This window comes from Pleurodeles waltl, chromosome 12 (genome assembly GCF_031143425.1).
Source record: "Pleurodeles waltl isolate 20211129_DDA chromosome 12, aPleWal1.hap1.20221129, whole genome shotgun sequence".
In the NCBI taxonomy this organism is placed as follows: Eukaryota; Metazoa; Chordata; class Amphibia; order Caudata; family Salamandridae; genus Pleurodeles; species Pleurodeles waltl.
Window position 1 is genome coordinate 615,324,607 of NC_090451.1, and position 20,066 is coordinate 615,344,672.

Sequence of the window (20,066 nt, forward strand, 5' to 3'; positions counted from 1 at the left end):
ATTGTAATTTATTTTTTGCCCGACTAATTAGTGAGAAACTGTTGAAAGCATCTAGTGCAACCTGTCACAGATATCTTCTTTTTGTACCTTTTTTTAATTTGTGGGCCTTTCTTGAGTTGGGAGATGCACTATGAAAGTGATATGGATCTGAAAATATCAAATCAAGCTAAATCACAGCAGTTCCCTGCCTGCAAACGAACTCAGGTGCTTGGCTGGGGTGGGACTTCTTCCCCAGCTGCATCGCATCCAAGAGAGGTGGGGCCAAAGAACAATGCTCTATAAAGCCCACTAGCATCCCGCAGCGCCGGTGTTTTGTACATCGGTTCCATGCCCACTTTCTTAAAAAACTAACTTGGGTGTTTGGCTTGTCCCTTTCAACCACAGTAAAAGGTATTGTGACTCTTGCATGTTTTCTTCATTCTTGCTGCTCAATTTTCACCGTTGGTCTGATGGGAAAACGAAAGGCCTGGGGGGGGGGGGGAGGTGGCTCTAAAATAGGCCTGTGCGTAGTTCATGGAGTTGCGCTTTGCTCCGTAAAGTGGCCAAAAATTTTTACTGACATATGCAGAGCTCTGCAAACGTTGGAGTGTGTTAGTTTGCGCTGATTTTTAGCTCCAGGTGTTTGTCCCGCTCCCTGCACAGCACAAGAGGGCGCTGCTTCTTTTCTGCCGCTCAAGTTGATTTTCTACTTGAGCAGCAGCTACCTCAAAGGGAACTGAAGATTTCTCAGCGCGAGGGGTCACAACCATCTGCGACCGCTTGCATTGAGAAATCTCACCGGGAGGTGGTCTTGAGTAAGATTTTCTTTGCTTGCATTTGTCAACTAACCATGGACAAGTGTACGCAACATAAAAAACTCTGTGCTCTAAGCGGAACGCCGAGTGAGAAAAACTCTGCAAACTCTGCAAGCGGAGTTCACCGCCTACCCCTTCTCTAAAACACCTCCAGATGCTACAATGGAGGGATTCTTGCAGGCAGTGGTTTGTGTAATTGGGAAGGAAATAGCATTGGAGGAACGTCACCTGTCATTCCACTCGACCCCCTCCCCCCTTATTGCCACCAACATCTAGTGCCCTGTTACTGGAGTCACCTTCATTGCCCTCCACCGAACATGGCTTTTCTGAGGCATGCCAGAGTCTAAATATGGCTGAGTGCAATGGCATTTCTGCAGTTTCTTTGATCAGTACAGAGTTGAAGGAAGAGCCGAAGTTTGCTGATAGCCACAGGACACCAACACTGACTAATAGCAAATCATGTGGTACTGCCTTAAGGGGCCCCATGGTAAAATAAAAGAGGGCCGAGTTTTCTACCAAATCAGAGAAGCTACGTACTACTGTTCCTATTGAAGGGGTAGAGGGGTTCTTGGATGCTAGGCTCAAGGGTTTGATTCTAGAGCCTATCAGGGATCTATGTATCAACGTTATTGAAGCCATGAAGAGCAGATTAGAGCCCATCTACAATTGCGTGGCATCTATTGAAGTTGAGCTGGGTAGGATCAGTGCTCCAATCCTTAAGCAGAGCCCAGAGATGCCAGCTGCCTCTTCCGCTTCAGCACTCCTGCCCCCAAAGACACTATTAATGCTCCACGACCAGAACCTGAGCTTTTTTTTCTGCACCTGTTACTAACAGGTGCCTGACTAACATAGAAACCTCTGGGGGCCAGCCTGCTCCAGTAAATATTGACCCTGGCTGCCGTCTTCGGATACAAGACTCTTCTTAATGAGAGAGCCATTCTAAGCACTTCCCTCCAGAGTGTGCTCCATACGTCATTATTTGGAGAGTGTTCTCCCATTGGAGGATGGCATTCCTAAGGCTTTGGATAGCCTAAGGTTCAAGGCAGCCCACTGGTGTAAGAAGAACTCCAACTGGCCAATACATCTTGTGATTGACATAATAATGACCCACAGAGTGAACATGCTTGGTCACTCTCCTAAACATTGTAAAGGAGCCTGCATTGTGATCACTTTCAGGGATAATGGCAATAGTATCGTGCATTGCCATTAGGGTTCTTGTACCGCCCACGTTACTCCAATGAAGGCAGATCATCTGGACACAGGACTAGTTATATTGCCTTCCCTGGCCCCATTCCTATCCATAACCGTTTTTTCCCTCTGTCTGGCCTAGCAGATTTCGATTGACTGCCCCTTCACAATAATATTAAGTCAATAAGTTCAGAGACATCAGTGGCTGAACTAGATCTTATTTGTAGTTGCATTGAAACATCAACTGAACAACGGGGCAAGGATTATGAGCCAGAGGAGATATTTGAGCCACAAAATGGCCACCCAATGATTTCTTGGAATTTGACTGGGATTGCCTCTAAACTTATCAATCCTGGATGGCTTTCCTTTACAAGGAAGTATGACATTTGCCTATGCCAGGAGACATGGGTGGTGGAGAAGGTGTTAATAAATGGCTATGTTTTGTATAATATGGAGGTAACCCCCTACTCCCCCACTAGTGGACAGACTATTGGGGGGTTGCTGCTACAGGTGAAAATGAATATTGCTTGTACGCACAGGGCACTGATAGTAGACTCCTCTGATTTAATGGGCCTTTTACTTCGATTTACCTCTGGATTGGTTGTGGCTTTGTGTAACGTCTATACCAGATCCGTTATTGGCTGTAATTAGTCATTTGTCATGGCTATGTTGGACGAATATATAGGAAAGTATCCGCCACAAGCAAAAGTCGTAGCTGCGAGAGACTTTAATGTATCCTTTAAGACCTAATCTTGTAAGGGTTATAGCAGTACTTGTTCTCTGTTATTATATCTCTATTGATTACTGTTGTGAAGTTTATTTCTATGGCAATCGGGCACAAATTGGGTTTGGATGACCGTATGCTTATTCTTTTGATTTTATTTTGATGTACACTTTGATGGTTTTAAAAACCAAATCAAGTACTTACAATAAGAAAATGAACTCAAAATCAAAACAAAATGACAGGGGGGTTAGACAGGAGTGTGTTCTGGCCCCCACGCTGTTCAAACTTTACATCAAAGGTGCGGTTGACCAGCTGATGCACTGCAATCATGACGCCCCTAAGCTAGCAGGTACTTCTGTTCCTATCCTAATGTTTGCAGATGACACCTTATTGATCTCACGAACCCCAATGGGCCTTCAAAATTAACTTGATGCCTTTTCTAAATTTTGTATAAAGAGGGGCCTAGAGATAAATTCTTCTAAGATTAAATTTATGGCTTTTAATCTTCATAAGTCCTTTAGGGGGAAAATGACCTTGGTAGGCCAACCGATAGAGAGAGTCAGTCAGTTCGACTACTTGGGGATTAGGATATCGGATGCCCAACGGTGGACGGCACAGATTGAGAAGAGTGTGTCCATCCTTCGACAGAGGTCAGCCGTGATAGCGAGGAAAATTGCTAACACTACGGAAGGAGTGATTTCCCCCGCCATCACCGTATACAAGGTTGCGGCTGTGGCCACCTCAATATATGGTGCTGAACTATGGGGGCATAGAAACTCTAGTTGCCTGACGACGGTGGAAAATCGCTTTATGCATAATTTTCTGCGTTTACCAACAAGAACTCCACTTTTACCCCTTAGATTCGATCTAGCCCTAAATGAGATCCACAACGAGGCTGCCTTAAGACCTCTTATGTATTGGGTCCGCCGGCGCTGGTTTACGTCAAAAAAGTATAAATATGGGCCTTAGGGGGTTATTACAACTTTGGAGGAGGTGTTAATCCGTCCCAAATGTGACAGATATACAACCAGCCGTATTACGAGTTCCATAGGATATAATGGACTCATAATACGGCTGGTGGTATATCCGTCACTTTACCGTCACTTTTGGGACAGATTAACACCCCCTCCAAAGTTGTAATAACCCCCTTAGTCTTTTTAGCCAATAGCACTCCATGGTTTAATGCTTCTCGCGCCATCTCAAAGTAGGGAAAATTGAAACATTAAGCCGGGTACGCAGCAGGAGGTTGGCTTTCAAAATAAAAACTATTGGTTTGAAAGTGGGAACTGACTGGAGATGTCCCAACGACCAGGGCACTCTTGACACGTGATGTGCTTAAAACCACTTCCTATTTGGACTGGGGTGTCAGCACTAATCTGCAGCTCCACTCTGCTTCATTGTTATTTTAGAGAAACATTGCTCGTTTTGTTCTTTGTGGGAAAAATGAGTTTTCAGTAAAAATGAAGTCTTTTCTTTGGCGCTGTCTCCTTTGTGCACTAATCGGTAAGTGAACCTGTTAATTTCCGAGAGTGAAGCTGTTGTATCAGGTGCCCAGAGAAGGATTGAAATAGATGATGAATTCACTTGGCTAATTTTTTGTTCAATCTGTTAGCATCAAGCAATGTCACTTTCGAGGCTAACTAAAAACATTGTTGGTCAGGCAAAGCCTGATGCAACTACAGGATCTCACATTTTCTGCGTGCATGTGAGCAGAGCAGGAGTGTTACATTTGGGTGCGAGGAAAGCATGAGTATGAAAAACGATACAAAACGACGCAGAATACGTAGTTTCAGGTATACAAATATTGCACCGAGGCCGCATGCTGATCAACATTCACAAGTGGTTGGGACTAGTTTTGTGTCTTTGGGGTAATTGTTTGTACAGCTAATGCAATTGTTGTTTGTGTACAATTTTGCCATAGTTTCTATTAATTTATGCAAATAAATTCAATTGAATTATGGTTGTGATTAGTTTTCGCATTTGTATTTTGTTTCACATTGAATTTTTCTTTCTGTTTTTGTCATGGGGAAACTACTTGCTCTTGAAGGTAGAAGCCTGCGTTCTCTGCAAAAGGTTTAAAAATTATTATTCTTAATTATATTTATGCCAGCGGTACAGAAAGATCACACATGCAGTTATGTTTAGATAAATGTTAAAGCATCGTTTGTTTAAACGTATACATGTGTTTTCTAACTGGAAGTGGCACCCTCAGTTATATTGTAGGAATGGTGTACTCTTAGGGATGCTGTGAAACCACAAATTATTCTTAGAAATTGTTAATAACTCAATTTGCACCAACAGTGTAAACAAGCAAGAAGGTCACTTTATTTGGCAGTTTTCATGGGCTTGGTTGTGGACTTTATTAATCCCAGTGAGCTAAGCCCCATCGAGAATAGGTATTACAGAAAACTGCTGGAGGTGCGTAAAGCTCCCCTCTCCTCCCCCACATAGTCTGATGGTACCAAGTGAGAGTTAGAGTTTTTGGACCATACAAAACCTGTTTGACTGGCGCTATTTCATGTTCTTGCTGGTAAATTGGAGCAATGGTTGCACCAAACACAGTTTGCCACCGTATTGTGAAAATAATATTCTCGAGGTGGTAATGTTCGACAAAAACATTTGTGAATGGTGTTATGCAGCAGTTTTTTTTGTGTTGGTGAAGTGTTCTATGTTTTTTATGTTGTGCTTTGTGCTGCATCACTGCAATGTGATTTTATTGTTCTGTACCACGGTTGTTGTATTGCATTCTGTTTTGTTGCCTTGTTTTAATTTTGTTGTGAAGGTAGTTGGTATCCTCTTATGTTCTGCTGTTTTATTTAGATGTGTCAACAAAATGCTGCTCTGCTTCCAGCCAAAAGCAGCACATGCATTGAACGTTCCAGTGGCAAGCCACCCTGTACCACTGTCTAAGGTGGTAAGCTAGCATTGCTGCAGGTCTTTAACTACAAAATACACCAGGGAGCCACAAAGTGTGGAGGAGACTGCCTTAACATACCGCTCCCAGTAGTCACCTTAGGTGAGACAGCCCCTGATGTTATGGGTGCGTACCGGCGCTAATTGTCTGTTTTGTGGTATTTTGCCTGACCTTCCACCTCTTCTAGCTTGACTATATTCAGCATTTACTAGTTGCAATTAATTAAACACACTCAAAAACGCTGAAAAATGATTGTGAATTAATCACGTTACTTGCCCTAAATAGGTCCCAGAGGTTCCCTGTTGATTGCCCTATTGTTAATGCACTTGTTTGCAGTCACAAAAATATTTTTTGCATTCATCGATGTCCAGTTTCGACTTGTCAGTCTCATAGTGGGGGTGATATGTGTTGATGTGAGTGGTGAGTGAGAGAGGAATGGAGCACAGAGGAGGATGAGGAGCAAACATGGGGGAGGGGTGAGGCAGTGATGGTAAGCTGTGCTGAACAACAAAAAGGTGTGTCAAAGACAGGAGGGTAAAGAAGAGAAAGGAGTGGCGAAAAGATAGTTTTCTGTTTGGCATAGCACATGTTTCACCTACATCGGCAGTGTACTGTACCACCAAAGTTCCAGTTCCCCTGTTCTTTACTGAGAAGTAGCTACCATTAGGCTTACCTCAGCACATCCATAGCTGGCTCCACCAGCGTAAACCCTTGACCTTGCAGCCTGATCTCCATGCAGCTGCTAGGACACAGTAATGGTCAACCAGCACTGTCTGGATCGTGGTGTGGTGGTCCCAGGTAGGAAATAGGTCAATTTACTCACCCAATCAGGAAGAAAACTCAGCACACAAAATCCATTGTGTTTTTCATTTCTGAAAACAAAATTTCTGGTTTCGGTGTTTGTTTTTAGAAAACAAAAACCTTTGATGAACAGATGAAGCCAGCATGGTGCTAATTCAGCAAAGATAAGTGACATCAGTGAGCCACCACAATGAAGGCTTCACCCAAGATAGAACGTGTGCTATCTGCCTTGTTGTGATCTGTTCATATAGTAGATGGTTTTCCACCAGGGTAGCAGAGGCTGTAGTTTCTTCTAACCTGGTGGGCTACTGGACCACCCACCTTTTTCTAACTGAGCCCTTAAATCACTTTGTGTGGTTCAAACACACTTTATAACCTTGGTTCTGACTGATTTTAGGCAGATTGCTTAAACATGCCTCTGTGTGATCTCTTTTCTCCTCTTTGCAATAGCAACTGTCTGGTCCTGATTTCAGGCTGAAACGTGGCGGTAAATCATTCTTGGTTTGGAACAAGCTTTTCTTATAGAGTCATCATATCAGGAATCTTGCCACGTATGAGAGAGTCATCTAACCTAAGCTGATTTGCAGAATGTCTTCTGGTCCTGGTATTCTGTTCATTGAAGCTTAACTATGTGCTAGTGCATTGTTTCTGTTTGGTGACCATACTCACTCATTGTTCACATTGGATAAATCATTGAGTCAGATGTTCTGCATTCTATAACTCATTTTTGCATACTCTTTCCAGTAGGAGCATTTACAGTTTTGCTGTATTTCGAAGAACTGCTTTCTAGAATTACCGTACTGTGCCGTACCGATCTGTGTCCGGTATTATTGATGTATTTTACTTGTACCACTCATAAGGTTCTGGCTTTGCAAATGAGTGTGCTATTGTCTGAATATAGTTAAACGAAACTCAAGAAATGTGTTATTCTCGACCCATAGATTCTGGGTTCATAGATTTCAAAATGCCAACAGGTAAATGAGGGAAACTGGGAGAGACACATGCATTCAATTGCACGTTAGTATTTAGACATATGTAAATATTTCTAATGTGTATTTTAGCATGTGCAACCATTTACTAGAACGCATTATCCCAGGCTAAACTTTATTTCCGTCCAGAAAATAAACTTTAGCCTATAATCCAAACATTTTTGAAGTGATCCCTCCTCCTTCCCACAATAGATACTGGTTTTCCCTGTCCCCTGCTGGTTGTGTTTAGGAAGGAGACGTGCCTTACAAACATTTGTTAATACCCAGAAACTCGCATATCTGTTAATGCTCATCTATTCTGCAAGTCTTTCTCACTCTAAAACACCCACTCCGCATCCCTTGGAAAAGATTTACTCCCATGTAACAAAAACCCCAAAACTATATAATATTACAAATAACTAAGTTCACATTGTATTCATTTAAAATACCAGTGTCCAACCATAAAGTGTGAATTTTGCTTTGGTCAAGTTAGGTGCTCAGGTGGATTGTGACTCAGGTCCTTGGTAATTTTATGGCAGAGTACATATGGGACATAATCACCTGAGGGTACGGGCGACCACACATTGTTTTTCAAAGGTAAAGAAAAACTAGACCACCTAATGCTCTAATGTTTATGGTGGCTTTGTTGAGCAATTAGGCCAAACTTGGAGAAGTGCTAAGCATTTGTTGTACTCACAATATCAATAAATGAAGACACACACTCAAAGGAATAATTCAAGACTAATTTACAAACATACTTCAGATTTTTATAAAAACGTTTAAGGCCAAGATATCGAAAATGGTCAAGTACTTTTTAAGTTATGATTTTTCAAAGTTTAGCAAAAATAGTCTTTTATGCGTAATTACGCATCATGTGAATCAATGGGAGAAAACATTAAAAAAATTAAATCAGACAATGTGTTTACTATTGCCTCCTTTGTTTATAGGTCAAGATCGTTGAGATGTCCTGTGGACGAGCATGGGAAGTTCGGGCAGCTCCCGGTTTCGGCAGGAGCAGATGCTGAAAAGTCCTTGGAGCTAGAGCACGACCACTGCGGGGCACCACTTGGAAAAGCAATGCACAGGCGGACTTTCGGTGTGTCTGCCAGGTCCCCTTGGAGTGTAGAGATTGCAAGGGGTGTGGGACCCTTAAAGCACAGCTGGTTCTCTGGGTCTGAGAGGCCAGATCTGACGAGCAGATAGGGGAGTCAAAAGCTGGGCACAAAGGTGCCCTTGGAAACATGGAGGCAGGTCACTTTTAGGGTGGATTGCAGGTCAGCAGGGCCACTCTGGAGGGTGGTTCTTATGTGTCCTAAAGTCATTCGACTGGGGCTTTCTTCTGGTCTTTTGAGAGTCTGGAGTGGACTTTTCTTCTGGGTGTCCAAAGTTGGGGGACCAGTACCTTGGGCTATTGCATGGTTCAGACACTGGAAGTTGCAGCACCCCAAACGTGGCATACTTGCAGGATTTGTCATCCGGGTCCAATGGGTGGAATTTGGTCCAACTGGTGTGTCCTGTTCCTTGGTCAGCGGCCGGTCAGTGAACTGGACTTCACTGGTCTTTGCTTCTTTGTTGCAGGGAGTGATGTCTTTACTCGGGAAGGAGATCTTTGGTGATTTTCAGAAGGCTGGAGGTCCTCTGGGGTTTTGTAGAGTCCATCCAATGCCCATGCAACCCATCAGCAGCGATTGTTGAGGCTTGGGTGCAGCAGGCAGGGTTTGGCACCTTTTTGTGTGCAGCAGGAATGCAGTTCTTGAGCCCTAGGTCTTCTTTGTTGCTGGTTTTCTTGTGTCCTTGGAGTCTGATATGCAGGTCTAAGGGTGCCCACTAAATACTTAATTTAGTGGGTGCTTCGGGGAGTACCTAGTAGTGACCAAAGGGTCATCTACCTTAGGGTGGCTACACCCACTATGTGACTACTTCTGGTGGTCAGAGGCCACTTCCCTATCCTTGATTGGCTATTTTCCTCCCATGCAAGAGGGAGGAAAATAAAATGGAGGGGTCACCTTGCATGCAACACCGTGGGGGTGGGGCTCTAGGGGGTGGCCACTCCTCCTGTACTTTGTGCATTTTCCCTCCACTTCTCCCCACACAAGTGGGGCCTTGCAATGGGGGTGGCCATCTGCTGCAACAAAATGCAGGACGTTCGAGTTTCAAGTGTGGTAAGCCCCTTAAAGCTTGTAGGCAGGGCTGTGCACATTCCTGTGGGTGGAGGTGTAACACCTCTGCCCAGGAAGAGCTTTGTTCTGTGGACCCAGAGAGCATTGACTTTCTCACCAGGGCTCCAGAATCTTGTCTGGTGGTGGCAGTCTGGTTGTGACCGGCCAACAACCATGCCAGGGTTAGTTAGCTTTTGTACATGCACCTCTAATGTGGTCCCTGGGTACATTTTGCAATAAATCCAGTACTGGTACCAGTCTGGGTTCATTGTCCTGAGTTGTTTGATACCAAACAACCCAGGGTGCAGAGTAGCCATCATGTAGCAGTGAAACTCAAACTGATCAGTGTCCAGCACATGCATATAAAATGGCTATTCTGTTCACTTACTATGTTCCAGGTTTGGCTGGGACACAGTAGGGGCATATTGCTCGCGCATCTATTCACACATTCAGTATAGTGCATCCAGCCTTAAGGCTGAAAGGCCTGCCAGAGAGGTGACTTCCTTTATTGCATGGTGTGTGTAGTGGGCAGGGCACACAAGCTGTGTGCCATGTCAGTTTTGCATTTTAGGATTATACCAGGACACTCAGCCTGCAATGGCAATCCTGGGTGCACATGAATGCATGGTCCCTGAGGGTGGCACAATCTGTGCTGCTGCCCTCAGGAGCTTACCCTTAGTACTGTAGTGTGGTCAGTTTTACGTATCCTTTGCGCATTAGCTTCAGGCTTTAGTACTTTGTGCATTTTGCCCTGGATGTATTTTATTCCTTTGCTCGCAGCTTATTGCCTCTGTGCATTTTGCTCTTGATGCTTTTTATTAGGCTTCGTACTGTTATTTTTCAAATAGCCAGTTCTACGGTCTTGTTTTATATTTCATATCACACTGTTTAGCCTACTTCAGCACTGGAGTTCTCCATAACACATTCTTGTTCACTCTGTGCTTCCGTCAAGGATACAGTCTGGTACATTGCTGATAGACGTGGTAGGAGTTTAGTCTTTGGCATTCCTGCGTAGGGGCATTTTGTGATCACGCTGACATGTTAGTTATAAAAACACTTCCTTGTCCCAATACACGCAAGAGGGAGATTCCGACCAGGGAACCACAACTAGACGCTGACTGCCTCATTGCAGATGCTGAACCAGATCACAGGCCTTTGCTCAGGTATGAGGGGTGATGTCTCCCGAGGGATTCAGAAAGGCAAGTTAAAAGCTTAACGTGCTGTGCTCGAAATAGAACTAGCAGAGGGAGAGTAGAAATTATTAAACACCATGATAGCGTTGTTCTTATGTTTTACTCTCCTGGTGACTATTTCAATCCTACTGTGTTGTATGGTTCTGGTTATTGCGGCTCATGCCTTATTATCTAAAATGAAGTCGTTTTATTAAAACATTATATAAAATGTATACTGCCTTTGTCATTTGTATATGAGATCATACTGTAAATGAGAGAGTTGGTTTGGATCTGAGTGACCACGACTTCCCTGAGAAGTTCCAAAGATGTCATGCGCTCGGCTGCCCCATCATCTCTTCCCTCTGGGAGAAATGAGGCACTGCTAGTTAGCCGGAGCAAACCCGGATTTAGGGTGACAGAGGTCCTTCCAAGTGGGTCAGACTCAGTCCCCCACACCGTGAACGATCCTGCTGCCTTGAAATCCAGTAGTCTCATTTAGGATAATGAGAGCCCACGCGACAGTACCCAATGCCCTGGGTACCTAAGTACCATTTACTAGGGACCTATAGTGCGATAGTGGCAGGTTAAGATGTTGCAAATTGTGCCAATGCATCACAACAGTTTTTGAGATATGGCCCAGTGAACCTGATTAGCAAGGGCACTGGGCACTAACAACTTTGAAACCACATCAAATACCAGGCAAAAACTGGGGGGTTAACCATGTCAAAAGAGGCCCTTTCTCACACCCATTAGAAATTGTGGAATTAAAAAATTAAAACTTCTCAAAAGGAAGCATTTACAAACACAATAGCTGTTCTTGCCTGATCATCTGTCCAAAAGCTGGATATCACAAAAGACATGCCCATCCTGGGATCAGAGTGAGGGTGCTGTAAGGTGGGATTGGAAGGACTGCTAGGTCAGTAAATATGCAACATGTGTCCATGACACCAGACAATAATGCAGAACAAGAAATAGAGGTCCCTACTTGAAGGAATATGCAGAACTTGTGTGCAAATAACAACTTTATCAAATTAATTGAAGTCACAAAAACGTGCCGTGAGGGCCAGTGAAGAACAACGTGCTCAGTACACATTCATAAGTTCCACTGAATTATAGGGTTTTACCGTGCTTTGTCAAACAACAAAGAGCGTCAGTTTTACCAAACAGTAATGTGACTGTGTCCTCTGGTAAGAAAATGCATCAGTGCTTAGGTAATAATAACAGTCTTCAGTGTATTCATCAGTGGCTCCAGGCAGTATATGCATCAATGACCCAAGTAGTAAATATGAATGAATGACATGCTATAGTAATGAGCTTTAATACCATCACACATTAATGCACTGTGCTTGTCATTGTTATGAACATTAATGGCATCACCCAAGAATAATAACCTCTCCTAATAAATGTTAATAGCTGTATTCAGCGATGACTATAAAGTGCCTCATTTTGTCATGATTATTAAGGAACCCAAATAGTGACAGGCATTATTAACCACATATAGTAACCACGTATAGAAATTTGGATTACAGCCCCAAACTGTAACCACTTTTGTTGCTTCCACACAGTATATTTCTGAAATCTATTTCCGTTTATAACTTGTATTTTGTATCATGTTGTAGGAGGTTAGCCTGGTTTGTAGTGAGTACCAGAGGTACTTACATCTTATACCAGGTCCAGTTATCCTTTATTAGTGAAATGTGGTCAGTTTGTAGAAGCCAGGCTGTCTAGGGGTAGCTGTAGCAGAACAGCCAAGGATGAACTAGGAGACATGCAAAGCTCTTGCAATACCACCACTATTGTCACACAGTACTCACACACAAGAAAGAAAATACTCCTCAGTGTTACAAAAATAAAGGTACTTTATTTTGGTTACACAAATGCCCAAAATACCTTAGAGCATATACTCCCTTATGAAATAAGTAAGATACACAATATATACATTAGTAACCAAAAACAGGAAAGTAAACAGTCAGAAAACTGTGCAAATAATGAAAATCACAATAGGTTGCAATGGGCCTGGGGGAACACAAACCATATACTAAAATAGTGAAATGCGAATATCGGTTTCCCACCTAGGCAAGTGTAATGTGTGGAGGGGTGCTGGGAGTGTAAGAAAACACCAAAGGTAAGTAACAGAATCCACCCCAGAGCCCAGGAAAGCATGAGTAAAGTACAGTAACTTTCCTAAAATACACAAGAAGTCATGATAGAAGCTTATGCAAGAACCAGAAGAGACTGCAAGACACCAACAATGGATTTCTTGACCTGAAGACCTGTTGGAGAAGGGGACCAAGTCCAAGAAGCACTGAAGAGTCCAGGAAGAACAGGAGCCCCTGCTAACCCAGACGAAAGTGCACAAGTGGAACCACCAGTGAGAAGACAAAGTCAGTAATGCACCCAAGAAGACAGATGCAGGTTCCTGGTTGGTGCAGAAGGTGTCTCACGCCAAATGGATGGTTGCAGTCTGGTTTGCGTTGCTGGATTCCACCAACAAGCCTTGGCACATGCAAAACTCACAGTTAGCAGAAAATGGTGCTGCCCGGACCAGGAGGGACTGGGTGACCTTTACCCAGGAGGAGGAGACAGAGAGGGCTCTCAGCAACTCAGAGAGCCCTTAGAAGACCAGGCAGCATGCACAGGAGTCCCACAGCACGGGGACAAAAAAGGTGCAAATGGAAGCCCACTCAGCACGGCACAATGGGATCCCACACAGCCGGAGGAAGCTGTGCGTCACAGGATAGAGTGATGGGGGCCTAAGCTGTGCTGTGCATGAACAACTTTGTGAAAGATTATACACAAACCTTGGTAGCTGCAAGCCACGCTGTGCAAGGGGGTACTGTCTTGCATGGGGAGGCAAGCTCTTACCTGCACCAAAGTTGGACAGCTGGACCTTGGGACTATCAGGGTCACTTTAGTCCACTACCCGTATTGCTGGATCTACGCTCGTTGTCAGGAGAGTGGTACCACGCCACCGGTTGTCGCTGCAGAGAGGTGCCTACTGAATCAGGGAAGTGACTCTGTCACTCCACAGGAGATTCCTTTGGTTCTTCTGGTGCCGGCTGAAGACAGGTAGTCCTCTGAGAATGCATGACCTGCAAACCGTTGCTGGCAGGAGCTGAAGTTACAAGGTTGCAGAAATCGTCTTTTCTTCTTTGTTGCAATTTGTAGAGTTCCTGGAGAGGTCAGCTGCGGTTCCATCGGTAGAAGATGAAGTAATGGATGCAGAGGATTCCTGCTGGAGTCTTCCAATCCAAATCTGAAGAAAGGCTAGGAGAAGAGACCCTAAATAGCCCTGAAAGGGGGACTGGTCACCTAACCAGGTAAGCACCTATCAGGGGACGGCTCTGACGTCACCTGCTGGCACTGGCCACACCAGATGCTCCCAGAGTTCCCTGTCCATCCCGAAAACAAGAAGGCAGAACCCAGGGACCCTCTGGAGGAGCTCTGAGCACCCCCACTGGGGTGGTGATGGACAGGGGAGTGGTCACTCTCCTCTCATTTGTCCAGTTTCGTGCCAGAGCAGGGACTGGGGGTCCCTGGACTGGTGTAGACTTGACTATACAAGGAGGGCACCATCTATACCCTTCAAAGCATTTCCAGAGGCTCTTGGAGGCTACCCCTCCCATGACTGTAACACCTATTTCCAAAGGGAGAGGATGTAACACCCCTCTCCCAAAGGCAATCCTTTGTTCTGCCTTCCTGCGCTTGAGCTGCTCAAGCAACAGGAGGGCAGAAACCTGTCTATGAGTGGCAGAAGCTGGGGCTGCCTGGAAATCCTCAGAAGGCTGGTATGGCAGTACTAGGGGTCCACTGTGGAGCACCCAGAGTGCATGGAATTGTGAATCCAATGCTAGAATCAGTATTGGGGTACAATTCCTAATTGTTAAACACCTTACATGGCCATATTCTGAGTTACCATTGTGAAGCTGGACATAGGTATTGACCTATGTCCAGTGCACGCGTAAAATGGCGTCCCCGCACTCACGAAGTCTGGGTAAATGGTCCTGGACGATGTGGGGGCACCTCTGCTAGAACAGGGGTGCCCTCACACAGGTACTTTGCACCCAGCCTTCAGGGTTGAAAGCCTTGACATATAGGTGACTTATAAGTGACCTGGTGCAGTGAAAATGGCTGTGAAATAGTGCATGCACTATTTCACACAGGCTGCAATGGCAGCCCTGTAGAAGCCTTTTCATGGGCTTCCGATGGGTGGCAAAAGTAATGCTGCAACCCATAGGGATCCCATTGAACCCCAATGCCCTAGGTACCTAGTTACCATATACTAGGGACTTATAAGAGAGGACCAGTACGCCAATTTGGAGTGAAATACTGGGTTACCAGTATGTAGTGACAAATTTGGGAACAGAGAGAGTATAAGCACTGGGGTCCTGGTTAGCAGGACTCCAGGGACACAGTCTAAACACACTGACAAACAGGCCAAAAATGGGGGTTACCATGCTAGAAAGAGGCTACTTTCTCACATATGTGATACAGGTTTAACTGAGTTCTATGTAAAACACTTCTTGATCTTACAGGAACACTTTATAAACGGTAAATAAGTAAACAAATAATAAAATGCAATACCTGATCCAACAGTAACTGTTCCATAGGATCAGTAATTGATTTAATGAAACAAATGCAAGTCTGGAAGGCATCCTAAATCTTCTGCTGCACCTCGTAACACGATCCTCAATGGCTCAGCACAGTTGGTTTATAGGAGCCAACAAACTGGATCAAATCGCTGCCACCTTAGCACATTGCCATTGGTTTGCATAACAAACAAGAGAATGCATACTAGCCTACCTACTATCGACCCTGAACAACAAACTACAATTTAGTGGTGTTCAAACTGATACCAGCAAAACAGCCACCTAATTCTGGAAATCCCTAGAACCAGAAAATGGCAAAACAGCAAAGCAAGCCTTCTCCTGCTTATCTTGATCTTCTCACATTCTGTAAATATTTGTAAAAATGCTTCTTCAGACTTTATCTCTCAGATTAATACGCTGGCTAGATTGCTCCTGACACAACAATCTTTTTTATTTAAAAATGTTTTATCTTATTATGTTACGTTATATGGGAGGTGCAGCCACACATGGCAGCCATCCCGTGCCCACATGGCGGGGTCTGTGGGAGAAATACTTCAAATGATAACTTACAAGGCGCAGGGATACAGATTTGTCCTGCTGGAGCCTGATATGCGTTACAATAAGTGTTTTAGAAGCGTTTTAGTACAATCTATGAAGGAGTCTACTTTACTTGTCTCCCCATTGAAAACTTCTACTCTGGGTAGCCCTCCATACCAACCTGGCATCCCCCAGGAGAAACTGGCTATATTATTGCTGCACCAAGCCCAGCTAGTGTCGCTATGGTTCCCAGGCTCCCCGGTCCACGCCGATCTCAAGCTCTCTGATCTGCACCTCTAGTTCCCTTTGTTCCTGTTCCCATCACCTGCGTTCCCCTGTGCAATAGCTAATGTCAATTCCTCATATCACTGGATTAAAAGCCTCCCACAATGTAATGGCTGATGTCACTGACTCTGTGTTATATCAAAAGTAATCCGCTATACCCTTCGAGATGGTAGTACGTTCCGCAGTGTACTGATTGTGCCACAGCCACATGCGCCAGCAGATTGTCAATTTTCTCTGTCCCAGATTAAATCTCGCCAGAAGTGAGGAATGATTGGATAGGCCCCTTGACTGGAGCTTCATGTCAGCCACCCTATGAGTGTAAATCAAAGGGTGAGTGTGATTCAAAGGGACAAAAGATAATCCGTTTGGGAGAGGGAGCAATGTGTAGATGAGTAGTATGTGTAACCTGGTTGGGATGGGAAGTGCATCCTCCATGTGTCCGCTAATCCCAGTGACTCAAACAGTGCGGCGAGTTTGGTCCTATGAGAGCCATACTGCCGCCACACAGGCGGCTCTCGTCCACAGTTGTGTCCATAACATCATTCCAATCCCCACCCAACACCACAAGTCCTTCAGGAGTAGGACCCCAGAGCTGTGTGACAATATCAACAAACGTTGCCCCAAAGGAGGTGGGGTATAGACGCAACACAGGCTGAGATTAACACCATAATTAGATCCAGTCACAATAGTATATCTATGGTGGTCAAGTCATGTATATGTTGGGAGAAAGGGGATTGTTTTACGTATAAGTATCACTCTGCCTCTTAAACCTTGTGTGAAACCCGAATGATATATTTGTGTGTAACCATATAGAGCTAAGCACAGGGTCTTGGTGCCCATGAAGGATGTCTCTTACAGCATGAGTATGTGGGCGCCTTCATTTTTGGCATAATTAAGGACCGCCCTCCCCTTAGTTTTATCTAAAATTCCCCAAACATTCCATGTTAAATTGCAGAGGTGGTCTAGATGCCCCTTATTCTCCGTCATGATCTGGATAAAGGGCTAAATATATGGGGGGTGAGGTCGGGGCTCATTGCACAGTTTCTATATAACTTGTTTGATTAGATGTTTATGAATCTCTGTTTAATTTATCTTTAACAAAAGGTAAATATTATCTTAACTATTTATCTACAAACATTTCACTATTGAAATATTGAGGATAAGATTAAAAAATGAGTTATTAAAAATACACAAATAAATTTCCTTGAAATACTGCAACACTTGAAAGTCTGTTTTTATACACTACAACTTCAAATCTTAATTATTATCTTCCTAATACACATATATTCCCTAGCTATGTAATCATGTATCTATATATTTATTACTTTAGCCCGACTGTACAAGAGAAAAAAATCACTCTTTCTAATGCACTACTCTGTCTCACCCTATACCTCTCTCAATCTATCCTTTATCTCCACTCTCTGACTCATCACAAACCTCATTCTCCTACTATGATCTCCAAAATAACCCTTCCTATACACTTCCCTCCTCTATTCCTCCTGGTTCACCCCAAACCTCAGTTTAGTACTACGATCTCCCAAACAACCCTATTAAATTCTACCTTCTGTGTCTCTCCTTTGACTCATACCAAACCTCATTTTACTACTATGATCTCCCTAATCCCTTTCTACAAACTCTTCATTCCTCCATCACTCCTTTAGTCATCCAAAACCTCATCTTACTACTATGATATCCCAATTAATACTTATGGATTCTTCCCTCTTCTATCCCTCCAATACTCTATTCAATCCAACTAACAGACTCCACATGTCCATCGCTCAAATGAACTCATATTTCTATTCACCAAAAAGTTATTCGATGCATCATCAGAGATAGTAAGCCCTATATGAATACAATTACAATTTAAAGGTAATTACTCATGGGATACGAGTTCTTCACTTCCTCTGTTTCTCAGGTTGAAAAAAATCAGAGCTTAATTTGTGAAAGAATGAGTGCTGGTGCCTAGTACTCTGTTCAGAAGTCCGCAGCAGTGCAATTAAACGTAGGCACATCTAATACAAAGGCTGTGTAGACCTAAATCCACCTCATGTCTTTCTAATCCATTGCCAGACCCTCCATGCCCCTTTATCTAACTTGCAGGTTCTTGCTTTCTCGTTTTGTGATGGTTTTCCCATCTTCCTCTGCCTTTGTAATTTGTGTGCGTGTTTTTACCTCTTGTGCTCTTGCAAAATAAGTGGCGGTCCTAAGAATAAGTGTCAGTAGCCCCCACCGGCTCAAATCAAGAATCAGAAGGAATATTATTGTAGATCTTAGGTACTTACCAGTGAATGTCTGTCCATTTCAGATAGTCGACTACACACCATTCACTTGACGGAAAGTGCAGTTTAGGTGTATCTCTTGGCTACTTTGTTATTGAATGACAACATTCCAAACAACCTAAGAACCTCTTGTGTTGCCATAAAATACCACAGCATTCTAGGTGAAATGAGCCATGAGCAATGTTCTTAAAAGCCAAAAAATGTGTTGGTGTTATAGAAACACATTCAGAAAAGTCAGCATGGTGTGCGGTGAACTAACACAGTTCAAAGGCCTCAGCATAATTCTAGGGCAAAGCAGGCTAAGTGAAACTTTCCCTCAAAAGAGAGTGAAATCAAGCGCAAGGGATCTATTGGTATAGAAAAAATATCTTCCACGTATTCTTTTATTGCTTCATTTTGCAAAAAATGTGAAGTAAAAGGCATGGAAAAGCTTGCCATGTTTCGGCCTGCCTCAAAGCACAAAGGTGATGTAACAGTGTCGAATGGACAATGGGACTACTACCCCAACTTTCCGAAACACAAGTGAGGCAATTACACTGCTTTTGCGGGTAATCGGAATATTTGTGTTTCCAGTGCTCTCGATCTGGGCAACTTTCACGGACTTTTAATCGTGGTGGCATCTGCACGCGGGTGTAGGTTTCGAGGGGGGGGGGGCTGTTTGGGGTGTGTTACACCCCCACTAATAAATGTATTTTGTGATAAATATTCTGGTACAGGTACTTTCACTCGGGTATAGTGATGTGTCTGTCGGATTTCTTCAGGACATTTTACCCACACAGACAAAAATATATGTCCACATTCTTTCTCTCTCACTGTTAGGAAAGACTTCAAAAATGTTGATTATTTCACAAAATACTGTGTTTTCCAACATTTGGTGCCCCTACCAATCTGCATTTCTCTCCCGTTCCACTGCCTCTTAAGCCCCTCTGGTGCCCTCGCTTGTCAGTTAATGTATTTTAACATTATGTGCCAGAGTGATTGTGTGGAAATCTGAAGCTCACACCCCTCCAGTGTTACTGACCAAGCTCCGCCCCTGCATCCGCACTTTCTTTTCGAAACTCATGGGTCTTGTGGTTTGGGAGCAGTCAAACTTTCTAACCAGATCATTCAATTAAACCATTTAATTGAAATATTGAAATGCACAGGTCGTTTTTTTTTTTTAAACAAATGTACTCTTCTTTAAAAGTTCATATATATATATATTTGTTTTTTTTTAGAAATACGTGCTCCAGTGTTGCTCATGACACTGACAGGGATTACATTTCCTGACGTCTTTTTTGTGTCTTCTCTCTAGGTGTGGAAGCCTCGGCGGGAGCTGAACAGCCACCAGTTGTAATTAATGCTACTGTGGGCGCTGAAGTGAGGTTCCCTGTCCAGATCCCGGATGGGTTCGAGATTGTAGACATTACATGGCTTTTCAAAGGCTTTACTTTAGTTCGATTAACACCACCCAATGAATTAATCGAGAAAGAGAAAGCGTTCAAAGGAAGAGTGTCTGTAAACGGACAAAACGCCTCTTTACACATCTGGAACCTGAGAATGGAAGACGGAGGAGAGTACAGCATGTAAGTGTACAAGAAGGACGACACAACGGAAAGAGAAGTGAGACAGTACACACTTCGTATATTCAGTAAGTCTTTCTCCACCTTGCCATGA

The 20,066-nt window shown here is 43.7% G+C and overlaps 1 long non-coding RNA gene across 1 annotated transcript in view; it reads left to right on the forward strand.

The window, feature by feature from the left end:
• The first annotated feature begins 4,094 nt into the window (after positions 1-4,094).
• Positions 4,095-20,066, forward strand: part of LOC138268352 (uncharacterized) — a 145,754-nt gene continuing 129,782 nt past the window's right edge. Inside the window, exons 1-2 of the long non-coding RNA XR_011199983.1 lie at positions 4,095-4,209; positions 19,705-20,040. This is a non-coding gene — a long non-coding RNA (uncharacterized lncRNA). The remainder of the gene's footprint in view (positions 4,210-19,704; positions 20,041-20,066) is intronic.